Source organism: Plectropomus leopardus, chromosome 6, assembly GCF_008729295.1.
Source record: "Plectropomus leopardus isolate mb chromosome 6, YSFRI_Pleo_2.0, whole genome shotgun sequence".
In the NCBI taxonomy this organism is placed as follows: Eukaryota; Metazoa; Chordata; class Actinopteri; order Perciformes; family Serranidae; genus Plectropomus; species Plectropomus leopardus.
In genome coordinates this window covers 4,149,100-4,162,641 of record NC_056468.1, presented here as the reverse complement: position 1 = coordinate 4,162,641, position 13,542 = coordinate 4,149,100, and positions in this window count along the sequence as shown.

Here is a 13,542-nt window from a genome sequence, read left to right as displayed (position 1 = left end):
TGTGTGTGTGTGTGTGTTGCTTAGAAACTGACAACATTACTCACCCTTATTTAAATTAGTATTTTTGGCCGGCAGTAGCTGATGTCATACATTGTTGAGTAAAAGCAGGAATAGCAGGAGTTTAAACTACAAACAACTCCCACGGACCAGTGAAATGTCAGGGGTCACATTTTTCACCAAACCTACACAATTTCTTGGAGAGAAGTGGGTGAATCCTGGCTTGGAACAACTGTTTATCTTAACAACTTGAAAGCATATGCATTGCTTTGGGTGTGTTGGTCGGCTCATGTGGAGGCAGATGAAGGTAGGTGTCTGCCTTTCAGCCTTTAAGCTGATCAAGCTGCATTATAGCAAATGCCTCCTTGAGACTCTTTGTCATAACTAGAACTTGGGGCTATTTTTAAACAGCTATTTATAGGAGCTCAGAGTTGTCTTCCTCCTCATGACAGTAAGAAGCTCCTTCTGTCTGGCCCATTCGCATAATGAGAGTCCTGGGACAAATTTCTGCCACACCAGGGTGCTTCTGAGGGGATAGAGCATGGCACAGCTGTGCCCCTCACCCTCAGGAGCTGTTTGGTCCAGGTTGTTAAATACAGAAATCTCATAAATGACTGCCTTTCTCATTTCATCATCATCATTGAGGCTCATGTAAAGTGACCCTGCTGTTATCCGTTGTCCTCCATTTGCTGGTTGACTGTTTGCATGGATGCATCAAGAAAATCTAGATACAGCCATAGAGGCGGGGCCCCACTCATTCCTGTAGAGGCTGCTTATTGGCGCCTGAAGCAGAAAAAAAGCTCTTTTCCCAGGTATACGGGCTCATAAGGCTTGTGTAGAGACGCATGGAGGCTAAGTGCAGTGGACCCAGGTGCTGTAAAACCACTTTTGGCCCCTATGGAAAATTTGCATCAGAGCCTGGCGCACTTCCTGGGGTCTTGGTGATTTGTGGTGATTTGAGGTGTTTTGTGGTGATTTGTGGTGATACATACAAGCAGAAAAATTTAGCTTTTTCCCCCTTTTTTTTACAAGCAATTCTTTTTTAATGCGCAAAGGAAATGTACTTTTTTAAACATGCAATTTAAATTGAACATAAAAGGCACACACGTTTATAAAATTTGAAACACAGAAAAACACTTTGAACATACTAGAGGTATATGGCACATTCTGCTGTCTTACATGTTAAATCACAACATGAAAGAAAATACAGAAAAAAAGACAAAAAAGAAGATTATCCAACAATTAATAACAACTGCTAAGGCCCTGTAGTGTAATTTCATTTTATCCTTTATTAGCAATTTGTTAGTAATTAAAATATTTTAACCTCATTCATCATTATCACTTAGCCCACCCACCCTTTCATCCAGCCCATAATCATGCTGAAATTGTCAAATATTGCCACTTGGTTAGTGATTTTGGTGTCAGACACAAATGAAGAAAGCCATCCTTTTGCAGCGGTATGATACACCGCTGGGTGGTGTCAGTTTGTAACACTCAGTTTGAAATGTGCCAGACAACAACATAACTTAAGAAGCTGGAAATTCCATGTAGGTGTGGGTGGAAGGGGTGATGGATGGGTCCAACAAACACTGGACTTTTACCCAGGTGTTCACTTCCTGCATGAATGTAAATCCAAACCAATTTTGATTATTTCTAAACCTAACTAAGTGCTTTTGTCACCTAAATCTAAAGATCCACCTTTGTTGCACAAGGAAATAAATGTATATATGAGATGTTTTATTGACTTTATACATTTATATTTTAAAGTTATAACAAGCAGAAAATACAATTACTGTGAAAATGGAATTGCATTTTGTGAAGACACAATGCATTAAACAGGTGTAAATTGTCATGTCATCCCAGAACATCAACAATAGACGCCTACAGGAAACCTTGTGTGTCATATGTAGACGTGGGAAGTCCACTGAACATGCAGTAATATTTGGCAAGCTGGGAGTGAGAATGTGTTGTTTCATCATTCCGTACCCCCCACCACCTGTCAGTGAATAGGTTATAGACTGATAACATACAAGGAAGGTTAAGCACAGCAAGAAAAGTAAGAGTTAATACATGTCAGTAAAAAATGAAAAAACAGCAAGGCAAGTATATTGGTAGAGGGCATTTCATACATAAAAGCAATTATTTTGAAGTGCTTTACATATTGCATTGAAACATAAAAAAGGAAATGCTGCCTATGTTAAATGAAAATTACAACAGAAGCAATTAGAAAAGGAATTTATGAAATAAAATCAAGAAATAACGACTTAAGTGCAGGGTGAATGGTAGTAAGAGCTTTAAGCTGCATTCACTGATTGTTTTAGTCGCCCGGGGATCAGTGTGTACAGTAAGTTGATGAAAGCGATGAGACTGAACCTGTAAACGTTGAGCTGAAAAGGTGCTAAAGCTCAGGGAAAGTGCAGAGCTGGTGTGAATTTTCTGTTGGTTTGTCAGTGACACTTTTTCTCAGTGCACATAGCCATATTTTCGTTATTTAATATAAATAACTAAATGGAGCATCTCCATGTTTTGTCTGGATTCTGGGAACAGAACAAGCCCTACCAGATAATCTCCATAAACAGATATCTGCATACATATGCAGAATCTGTAGGCTATGGGACATGGTTTTGTTATTGAAAGTTTTAAGGTTTCTGTTTGTTGTCCAAGTAGTATCGACCAATCATGTTTGAGTTTCAGGTGAAGAGTCTGTGTGGAAAGTTAAAAAGGTGGAACGGATTTGCCGTTGTGCAATCTTGGGACCCATGGGCTATTGTCTGATGACGCGTTAGCTGTAACTTTAACATTTTGGAAAATTAAATGCAGATTTATTAAGATTAGCCAAAATGACTGGCACATGGAAAAGGAGGTCTTGACCCAGATATTGGCTTGCTACACCAGAACTCCCAAAATAGGAGCTTATTGTTGTCAGACCAATAGTCAATGGGTTTCAAGATTGGCTACCAAAGTTGCGTTGCCACTAAGCACTTTCAGTATCCTTACAACTGTAAGTAACCTTTATTGCCATGTACCTGGAGTCTAGATCTATTTTCTGTTTCCACCACAGACAATACTCTTAAATGTTGGCAGGTTGTTAAGAGACAGCAAATTAATCTAATTGTATTTCCTCTTCAATGCAGGGAAACATCACACCTTGCCATTCATCCATGGAACTTGGGTGTGTGACAACATTTTAAGAACAAAAAAGAACAGGTTTGCAGGTTTGAACTGCTTTTTAAAAAAAGCAGGCTTTTGGTTTGAGTCCTTATAGACCAAGAGTGGCAGTTCTCTTCAGCAATTAAAGGACTGCAGTGTTGCTAGCTCCACCTTTTAGTATTATATCAGTGTGTAGTACCTCAACAGACGGATAATGAAGAAAACTGGGCAGAATGGAATGGTTTGATTGGAACCATTAACAACTTTTGACAGTAGAAACTCCTAAACAACAGCTCTAATGTGTAATGAACTGAACTGGACTGCTCGGTGGAAACAAGGCTGAAATGAACCGAGATAAGGGGATGGTTTGTTTGGTAGAAGAGTCTGAGAAGCATTCTAACCCCACTTAATTGAGAGATTTATGGATAAGCATAGCTTTAAAAGTTTTGCTTCAAAGGGAGGACAGATATACCAAACTGGTAGCATGCAAATTTATTCTTGGCATGGAATGTCCGCTTGTCCTTCAAACATCTTTGCATTATCCAATTTTTACATACTAAAGGAACAGTGGGAGCTTATATTTTGTTTGGTGTGCATGCAGGCATCACATCACAGCTTGATGTGTTGTCAGTGGGGAGGGTAGGCACCGTAATGCCTATTAACTAACAGGGTGGCTACAGTCTTAAGGATTACCCACACAGAAACACAAACTTGCACAAAAACTTACAGATGACTACACTGAGATGACTGATCTGGTTTGTGGTATAAATGTGTGAGACTGAAGGTAAGAACTGACTTTAAGTTTTTCCTTTTGGCTCCAAAAACAGTTATTGCTGTTTTATTCTTGATTAATTTGGAAAAAAAACATACAGTAATGGATTTGTTAAGTACACTAGTGCTTGTATGGGACCATTATGCTTTCTTGACATTTTGTGAGTTTATTTTATTTATTTATTAGACTTAAAAAGCTAAGAAAGCTTGTGGAACATCGCTCTAACACATCTCCCAGCTGAAGCAAGTGACACTAAGTAGTAAAGTAATGTCATCAAATGTGATTCCAGTCTAATTTTGAATGTCAGCCTTACATTAACATTAACTGATGGTTACAATCATCCAATCATGGCTGTATATCTGCTCTGTTTTCTGATATCAATGTAGTAGGCTATCTTGCAGTTAATTTATCTCTTGGACGGTAAAGAGCCGGGAAAGCTAAACATATGAACACAGTGCCATACATACCATCTGCACACCTGCATGAACTGAAACACATTGAACAAAGAAGATTTTCAACAGAATAGAAAAAGTAGACAGCAAAAAAATCAGAGCAAGAGAATAGAACATATATGAACTCAGGATGTCATGAACTTATGAACTCATCATATGAACAGACGCTTCATAATTTTAAAATACCTCTTTGATTGGTGAAAGGCTGTGCCGTCTTTCATTAGCAAGCTGATCAAGTATTCCCTGCCTCTCAACGAGAACTTTGATCTCTCAGTGCAATCCAAAAAACCCAGTGGAGCTTTGAAACCTTCGCTATGGGGATTGCAGCTGTTCATTATGTCAAAGAGCCTGTCAATCATCTAAAAGCTAATGTTGGGATTAAGTGACAACATTTGATTCATCACAAAACAATTCCTTTCTCATGTTTCCTTAAATCAGTAGCCTAATTTCTACAATATGAAGGATCCAATACTTGCAGCAGGGCCAGTAATAAGAAACAATATCTGCTTATAGTATTACCAAGGGGTTATCTCTGCATCTGTAATGTGAAGTCAGTGCTTAAGTGCATTAAACCTGCATTCTTTAATGTCCAGCAAATGGTTAATGGTTGGAAAAAGGAGTCAGATACAAGTCTAGGTGAAAATTACCATACTTCATTCTTCTCAGGGACACCTTGATCTTCTTGGAGTAAAAGAAAAAAATAGCTAGCTTGTCTGTTACCTTGTTGGTAGCATGCAGTCCATCTCTTGCTTTTTTTTAAAAAAACTTTTTTTAAATATTGGTGGTAAGGTAGTATTGGTGTCAATATCCATCTCAATCATTTCTTCCCCCACATCTACAAATCCAGATATTTTCTTGGTGTTAGGATTGTACTGGACATGTTTTTTACTGCTTACTTCTCTGGGACACTCTCATCTTCTGGGAGTCAAAACAAACTAGCTTGTCTGTTACCTTGTTGGCAGCTTGCATCTTTTGCCTTGACAGATGAAACATACAGTATATGTCCACTTGATCTAGCAAGTAGTGATGTTATTGAAATTGGCTAGCAGGCTAAGGGTGTGCTTTCCCCGGTGGGAGGGAAGATTTGAGCTTGATGGGGGAGTGTGGCAAGAGGGAGCTGGGAACACAAAAGGCAGAAGAAGGGGTCACCTAGAGACAACTCCGGATGCTCCTGTCCTAGACAAAAGACACAAGTTTCGTGGCCGTCCTTGTCAGCTATGCGCCTCCAGCACTTAGAGCAACACTTCTTCTTGGTATTCGACATGACCACTTCACAAGCTAATAGCTATGTCGTATGCTAGGTTAGCTGGTGAAGTGGTTAGCGAGCTAGCTAACTCTGACTAACCATAACACTCAGATGAAGATGGACAGTTTCTTCTGGGAACAGAAATTTTGTCACTCAAACGAATGCTAAGCTGTTCGTGTTGGAGCAGTTAAGACAAAAATAAGTAAGCCATGTTAGCCAAATACACAAATTAGCTTGAAGATGGTGAGACGAGATGTCTGCAGTGGGCTGAATAAAGCTCAATTGCTGGTGGCAGGTGCACAGGGTCTCTTATAGCCTTGGTGGAGGGCCCAGGCACGTCATGCTGCAAGGGCCTACCACCTGCCATTCAGGCCAAGATGTGACTTGGGTGGTGTTTAGGTTTTATAAATAAAATGTATTCAGCAGGGCTACGAATGACAGCTTGGTAGCATAAGTAAAAACTCTCATTCTCGCTCATAAAACCAGGGTTGTGGCACAACCCCAATGTTTTCCTATGTTTAAATTCATTTTTTTTTAATTTTGGTGGAAAGGGAGTATTTGTGGCAACATCCATCTCAATCATTCCATCCCCCATATTCACAAATACAGATATTTTCTTGGTATGAGGATTGTACTGGATATGGGTTTTTTTTGTCCTGCTTCTCAAGGACACCTTCATCTTCTAGGAGTCCAAATAAACTAGCTTGTCTGTTACCTAGTTGGCAGCTTGCGTCTTGTCTTTGTGTTGGTTATTAGGTGGTAAGCCTGCAACATATTCTGTGTCATCTTCAACTTGTGGAAAGTCTGATAACAAACACCCTCTTACCAATTACTGAATGTACAAAAAAGGTATTTTAGGGCACAAGGGGGGTTGCCCTTAGCTGGCACTTAAGTTGGTTGCCCTTGCTAACATTGGAGGCATACAACCCATTGTAACACGCTTATGCTATGATGATTGAGTTCCTCCAAGGCATGCGCAATTATGGTATGACAGGAGTCTATTGCTTGTTTTTAGCTGGTTTTCTCACATACATGTGCTAATTTTGGTAGAAAATGGGTTTTAGTGGCACAACCATGTCATTCATTCCATCCCCCATTTCCACAATTCAAACATTTTCTGGGTATGAGGACTGTACTGAACATGTTTGGTGAACATGAGAGTCACATGTTCATATTTAGCCAGGTCTTCCTTTTGTTTTATTTTTAGCATGTCCAACATATGGCAGCTAGTGCTGCCCACTCCCCAAAAATTTCTCTTCAATTCATTTCCAGTCCTCATGTATAACTTTACATTAATAAGGACAAAATATTAATTTTAGTACATTGATTCAGCATCCCACTTGTATATAGATAGGCTTTGTAATCTCAATAGAATGTTGCAGAAATATTACTGACCAACAATCTGTTATTTGATGGGCAAAGTAGACATTCCAGCCTAGTGCTGCATTCATGTGTTGTCAGAATAAAAATTAGTCCTCAATCATATTTTTTGCTCATCTTATGAATGTTATATTTAAACACTGAGCAATAAAAAAACAACAACTTTGTAACATCCATGCTGTCCCCACAGAACTGACAGCTCATGAGCACACCAATGCCAGAAAAAATTGCCATCTGAGTAGCACATAAATGCATCACTGGCCTTGACTGGTTCACTCACTTCTAGTCCACTCACCAAAGTGGGCAGCATGAGCAGTACCCTACAATAACAGCAAGTGGGAGACTGGGAAAGTTCAGGGATTCATGAGCTCTTGGATATTCAACAAGCTGAATCGGGACATACAGTTTTCGCCTATCACTAACACAAAGTGACAGGGCCAACTGTTAGCATCACACGGCTATTGTTACCTAATGGTTATTGACATGATAAAGAACAGAGTTGAGCCGTTTTGTGTCTCTGTCAGTTTGTTGGGACTGCTTTTTGGCTTAGTGTCGGATGTTAGCTGCTGCGGCTGCTGTGTAAACTCACGGCAGCCAGGCAGACAAAACTGACCGTTTGCAAAGCGGCTCCAGAGACCACTGCAACAGAGAGTCAGGACGTCCAGTATCAGACCCACGGTCCCTGCGGGGGTGCATCATACTGGCTCTCACACTTATTTCATGCACATAAATGAACTAAAAAGTGCGTATGTATAAAATTGAGGCCACGTATTACATCTCATCTTCATCAATTACAAAATGTTACAAAACATTTTAATTAAATTGAAGTGCACAAATTAATAAAACATGGCCTGGATTTATTACTTTTTTTCTCTTTATGACCACTCCTTGGCTCTATAGTTTTCTGCTCGCAGATTCTGTTCTGTGCACTCATGTCACAAGCCCGCACTTGTTTTTTATGTGCATGGGTTTTGAGACTAATTAAATGTTGTAATTAATTTACGTCTTTGAAAGTAATACTTTTATAACTGATTTAGTAACATTTCTGACATTCAAATCCACTCAGGAGAAGGATTAGTGTTTATCATATGTGTCATTGTAATAAGACAGATCGAGGGCAGGCAGTTTTATGTGTATCCAGTTCTCACTACTCTAAATCTGGGCCTTGAAATACACATTTTGGCCTCTTTCAGCTTCCTCAGGGCTCTAGAATCATCCACCACCTTAAACTTTTTACAACCCCCAAGTAATAAATGTCCACCTTTATTGAGCAACTTCCCAGAGAGGGAAACTTGTTACTTTTGAAAAGACATATTTGAATCTCTCTGAGCCATGTTAGAGTCAGGGGTTTAGTTTGAAATATAATAAAGTGGAGTGGGTGAGTGAGGTTTTATTTTGAGACAACATTAATCCACTAAACCTTCTCTGAGATAAATCTCCCACCAGCAGAGCCGCTAGTCTCTCTTCTTATCCAACACATCACAGGACTCGATGGTGAAAATACAATGGTTACGTAAACAATCTCTGTTATAAATGGAGTAAAATTACTGTGTGGCACAAATGAACAAATCAATATCATGCTCTCAGAACTTTGCTTTACAACATGGCATTGTGCTGAAACTGTGTGTCTTGTCTCACAATAACCTCACAACTTATATACTCATTGGAAGTTCAGACTCATTGTAGACCATGATGAAAGAGAAGCATTCAGGGAAAACTGAGTAACACAATGCAGCAGGGGAGACACAGGGACAAATCCTGTTTTTGATATTGCTTTATTAAGCGGCACTAATCATTATGTTTTTGTATAAACAATGAATGAAATAACTGTTTGATGTGAACAATGCATGTTCAAAATGCGGTGGATGTGGAAGTTTTCAGATCATTAAGTAAAAGTATTAATACCACACTATAAAAATACTCTGTACAAGTAAAAGTCCTGCATAAAAAATATTGCTCAAGTAAAAAGTAAGTATAATCAAGATTGTTTATTTTAACTATTAAAAGTAAAAGTATCCAATCCATGGATAAACTAAAATTATTCAAGATAAATTATTTATCAAAATAATTAATAGCTATTTAATTTTCTTTCAATTTTCTAATTGATTAATGGACTAATTGTTTCATCTGCATTTGTATTAACTGTTGGACAGTTAAAATTTATAACGCAAAGTCAGATTTTATGTTCTTTTCTTATGCTTTTTGTGCAGAAATCTTAATATCTAAAGTAACTAGTTCAAGTATAAAGTGTAAAAATAGACTCAAGTTAAGTATAAAGTGTTACTAAAAAAATAGACTCAAGTATAGTAAAGTACCACAGATTCATACTTGAATACATTACTTGAGTAAATGTACTTGATTACATTCTGCTTCTGGAAAGATGTTGGTTATAATGATGGACCCCTACAAAATTATGCAACACCTTCTCATCCCAAGTCGTCACATATTGCTTCTTTGTCAGCAGACGTCTGCATCTACATATTAGCTCTAGATGTCCCTCTGCGTCTGCTGCTGTCATTCTGGGATGCAGCAAAAGAACATGGCAAGCATCGCCAGGACATCAACAAAAGCATATAGTTAGGATTAAGCTACAAAGGCACGAGTACTTAGGTTTTGGCAATAGAAGCACATGATTAGGGTTAGGAAAAAACAGCATGGTTTGGCTCTATATTCGGACAGAAAGCAAGCACCGACTTCCTGAGTGAAAGTCTGGGGTTTATTGAACTCATCCACCATCCTTACCATTGCACACCTGCCCTACAGTCACCCTTGTACTCCTTGTATTATGTTGCCACCGGCAGCATCTCAACCTGATGTTGTCCAGCAGCATATCAGACAGCCATGCCAGGTTCTGTCCCATCATGTTATCAACTGACGTTGCCATCACTACGTATCATACAGCTGTGCCAGGTGCCATCAAGGCTGGTGACAAACCATACCACTGCATTAGCCTCTATTAGCTTATTGTTTTGGTTTTCATGCCTCCAAACTCATGTTTGCTGGTTTTGCCGTTTGCTGTTCTAGTTTTTATACCCGCAAAGGTTCATGGAAACTCAAGCAGATCAGTAAGGAGAGTTTTATCTGACTCATGGCTGAAATACATGTTGCGCAGACGTGCCATGTAGGCTGAGCGCAGCAGGGTTTCTTACCTGCTACTCAGACTCTGTCTTTGCAGCTTGTAGTTGCTGCCAACTTCACTGTGTGTGTTTTAAGTCTTGCTGAGTGATAATGCACTTGGTTATGCAGGGTTCGAAGGCTGAATCAACTTTTACTGACTGTTTCAGTGTTTCCTGATGAAGATAACCTGCTATGTGCATCTAAGCTGTGTGTCACTTGTTGGGGGGTATGGTGCTGTGAGAGAATCGGTGGGAACATTAGAACAGAGAGGCTGTGGGGAGCCACTTGTTAGCCACTTGTTAGCAACTGCCTTTTTTAAGACACGTAAAAACTTCAAAGTTCATGAGTAGGGTATTTATTGATGTATCTTATGTCAAAGAAGAAAACTTGAAAATACCATTAGCATATTTCAGGCATCTAATGACATAAACCCATTCAAAAAACCCACTTACTTAAAGACAAGGGTACCAGAAGGGCTAAGTCATTTCTCGGTTTCAGGACTCATTACTTGGGTACTCTTTAATGCCTGAGTACACCCTCACAGTGCCTTTAACTTGGCTGTAGACTGTTTTTCAGATACTGCACTGTTTATGTTACAGTCCATGAAAATTCAATTCTCACCAAATTAAGGTTTTTCTATGACATCTGCTGACACTGAAGACATAGGATATGATAGCATTGCATCTTCACACTTTTTCATTTTCCTGCAAACCAAAGAGAAGAGCATTCGGGGGTGTAGCCTCTTTGTAAAGAGAACAGTCAGTTGTTGACTGACTGCTTTCACTCTATGATGTAACTCCCACTGTATTCGTCCTCACAGCTGCAGCAGGGGAAGGTGGGTGTTGATTCTGTGTGTTGGGAGAGTAGTGCAGTAATTAGAGCCCTCTGTTTCATATGCCATTTGAACAGAGCTCTCAGCTGCTATGGTCCCCCACCTCAACTCTTTTTTTTTCTATTTTACATCTACCATTTATGACGAAAGCTAAAAGCACCTGACATTTCCCTCACTGGCAATTAATGCCCACGGTTCCAAGGGAATCAAGGCTTCCTGTCCAGCTATGATTAAAAAATGAAGACTTGGACTGCTATCTTTAGTGCGCCACCCAGACACATCATGAGGAGGATGTGAAAGGTACCTGAATGCCCGTGTTTTTACTTTACGTGCTTTAGTCTAAGGAAGTGCCAAAATGATTTTATAGCTTTTAGTATAATGGCAGGGCGCAAAGATCAGGTGATTGTAATGCCAGATATCAATATGTGAAAATGAACTGTTTACATTGATTAATCACAGGTGGAAACATAAACAATATAGTCACATCAGGGACTCTGCTGACTTTGTTTAGTAACACTGACTCAATGAAGTCATCAGTTATTGCTCCAATTTGTCTTCAATTGAATTCATTAAAAAGGATTTGGTGATTTTTGTAGCAAGAATAACAAGCAACACAATCAATTTTATTGCCAATTAGTTTTTCCATTTAAGAAGGAAGGAGTAAATTATTTGCTTGGGTTTTTGGTACATATTACAAACATATGGGCTGTCAAACGATTAATTATTTAAATCCAGATTAATCACAAACTTTCACTCATTAATGATGATTTATTATATTTTTGATTAACTGTTTTCAATTATTATATTGCATTACAAAACATTTATGAAGTCCATAGTGACGCAATTCTTAGCAGATCGTCGCACACACACACACACACACACACAGACGTGTGGAACTAGCAGCAAGCAACAAGTCCCTTTGTCAGATTTAAATCTAATGTGTAGCATGTAAACACTGGCGTGCAGATACCACGAGCCCTCATTGGTCTCGTAGGAGTGCACATACATGAATGTGGCTCCCACACTAGGAGCTACAGGCTCCAACAAGGCTTAAAACATGATGCCAGTGAGATTTTTTCAAAACAACTTGACACATCAGGGCTTCAGGACACTTTAATTGCTTTGGACGAGCATTACATTTTGTGGCAAATTATGTATTTTTTTTTTGACATTTGAATCCTGGTCACCATTTGCTTCAACTGTTTCGGAGCTGAGTGCAACGCCTTTTCCCCATGAACCTCTTGGAGTGTTTTGTGGACTATAAGACTTCACCCAGTTCCACTGGCATGAGGGTGAGAAGTTAATGACAGAATTTTTATGTCGGCTGGCAATAAACAAATGCATTATATATGGACCTTAATCACATCGCAGTAAATGCAGTAACACTGACAGACCTAATTTATATAGAATAGAAACAAATCTGATAAAAAAATGAAAACATAATGGCAAGCTGGGATTCCAGAGTTTCAAAGTTAAAAGCAGTATGGGATCAAGACCTCTGACTGTTTATGACACCTGTATTAAAGATAACTAACAGGTTTTGAATGGACAGACGCTCATTTATTTATGACCATTAATCTTCAGCATCACCACCTGTTGGTCAGTTTCATAAACATTTTGAGGGAAATGTTTCAGCAACTTGATTAAAAATATCCAGGGAGTTTGGGGATGGTTAGACAGAAATTTCTGGCAAAATTTTGCACCAGGCCATTGCATTTGTTTAAAACTGCTAGTGCTCCCTATTAAGTGATTTCAAAATAATTTTACAGTCTGAGTTCAACAATGTTATTTAATATATCCTGCAAGTTTTTTATTTATTTATTTTTTTCATTAGCCAAACATTTGTTGGAGTATGTTTCAGCTACTTATATGGGCATACTGGCCAAACGGTTGCAGGGTAAGGTCTGTGTATGTGCCATGCACCTTTTAAAGTCTATCAGTCAGTTATGCAGCTTTTGATAATTTTGGGCAATTAATGGTCCACAGAAAATTTGGTAGCAATTGGACCAAAACTTAACATGAAGATGTCAAAAAGGTGTTTTTCAAAAAATCCAAAATGTCAAAAAATCTGGTTTAGTGGGTTATCAGGGATTTTTTAGGGAGAACACTGAGCTGGACTTCTGTGTCCAAATTCAAGTCAAACTTACAGAGTGAGGGTGTGGCCTTTACAAAATTCTACTTTTTGCCCTTAATGAGAGCGCCCCCATAAGGCCAAAAGGGATCATATTTGTTGGGCAGCATTTTGGTCACCAATCACCAATGGTGTAAATTTCATCTGTCTACAATCAACCATCTCTGAACCAACAATTTGCGAATAAACATTTCTGAGGAAACATCAGTAATAATAACTTTTATTGCTATCATCATTATTTGTTATCAAACCTCTTTCCCTAATTTTTGATCCCTTCCAGCAATATCATAAAATGCATGCCTCTAACATAAACGTGTACTACAGTGTAAAAAAAATCGCAAGACACAACAGAACAGTTCACAAGAGAGTATAGGAAATCATTACATCCTACCCAGTCCACCTGCCACATGGCCATTGTCACCTTCAGTGATAGCCATTTTAATAATTCCCCCAAAAGTCTAGAAA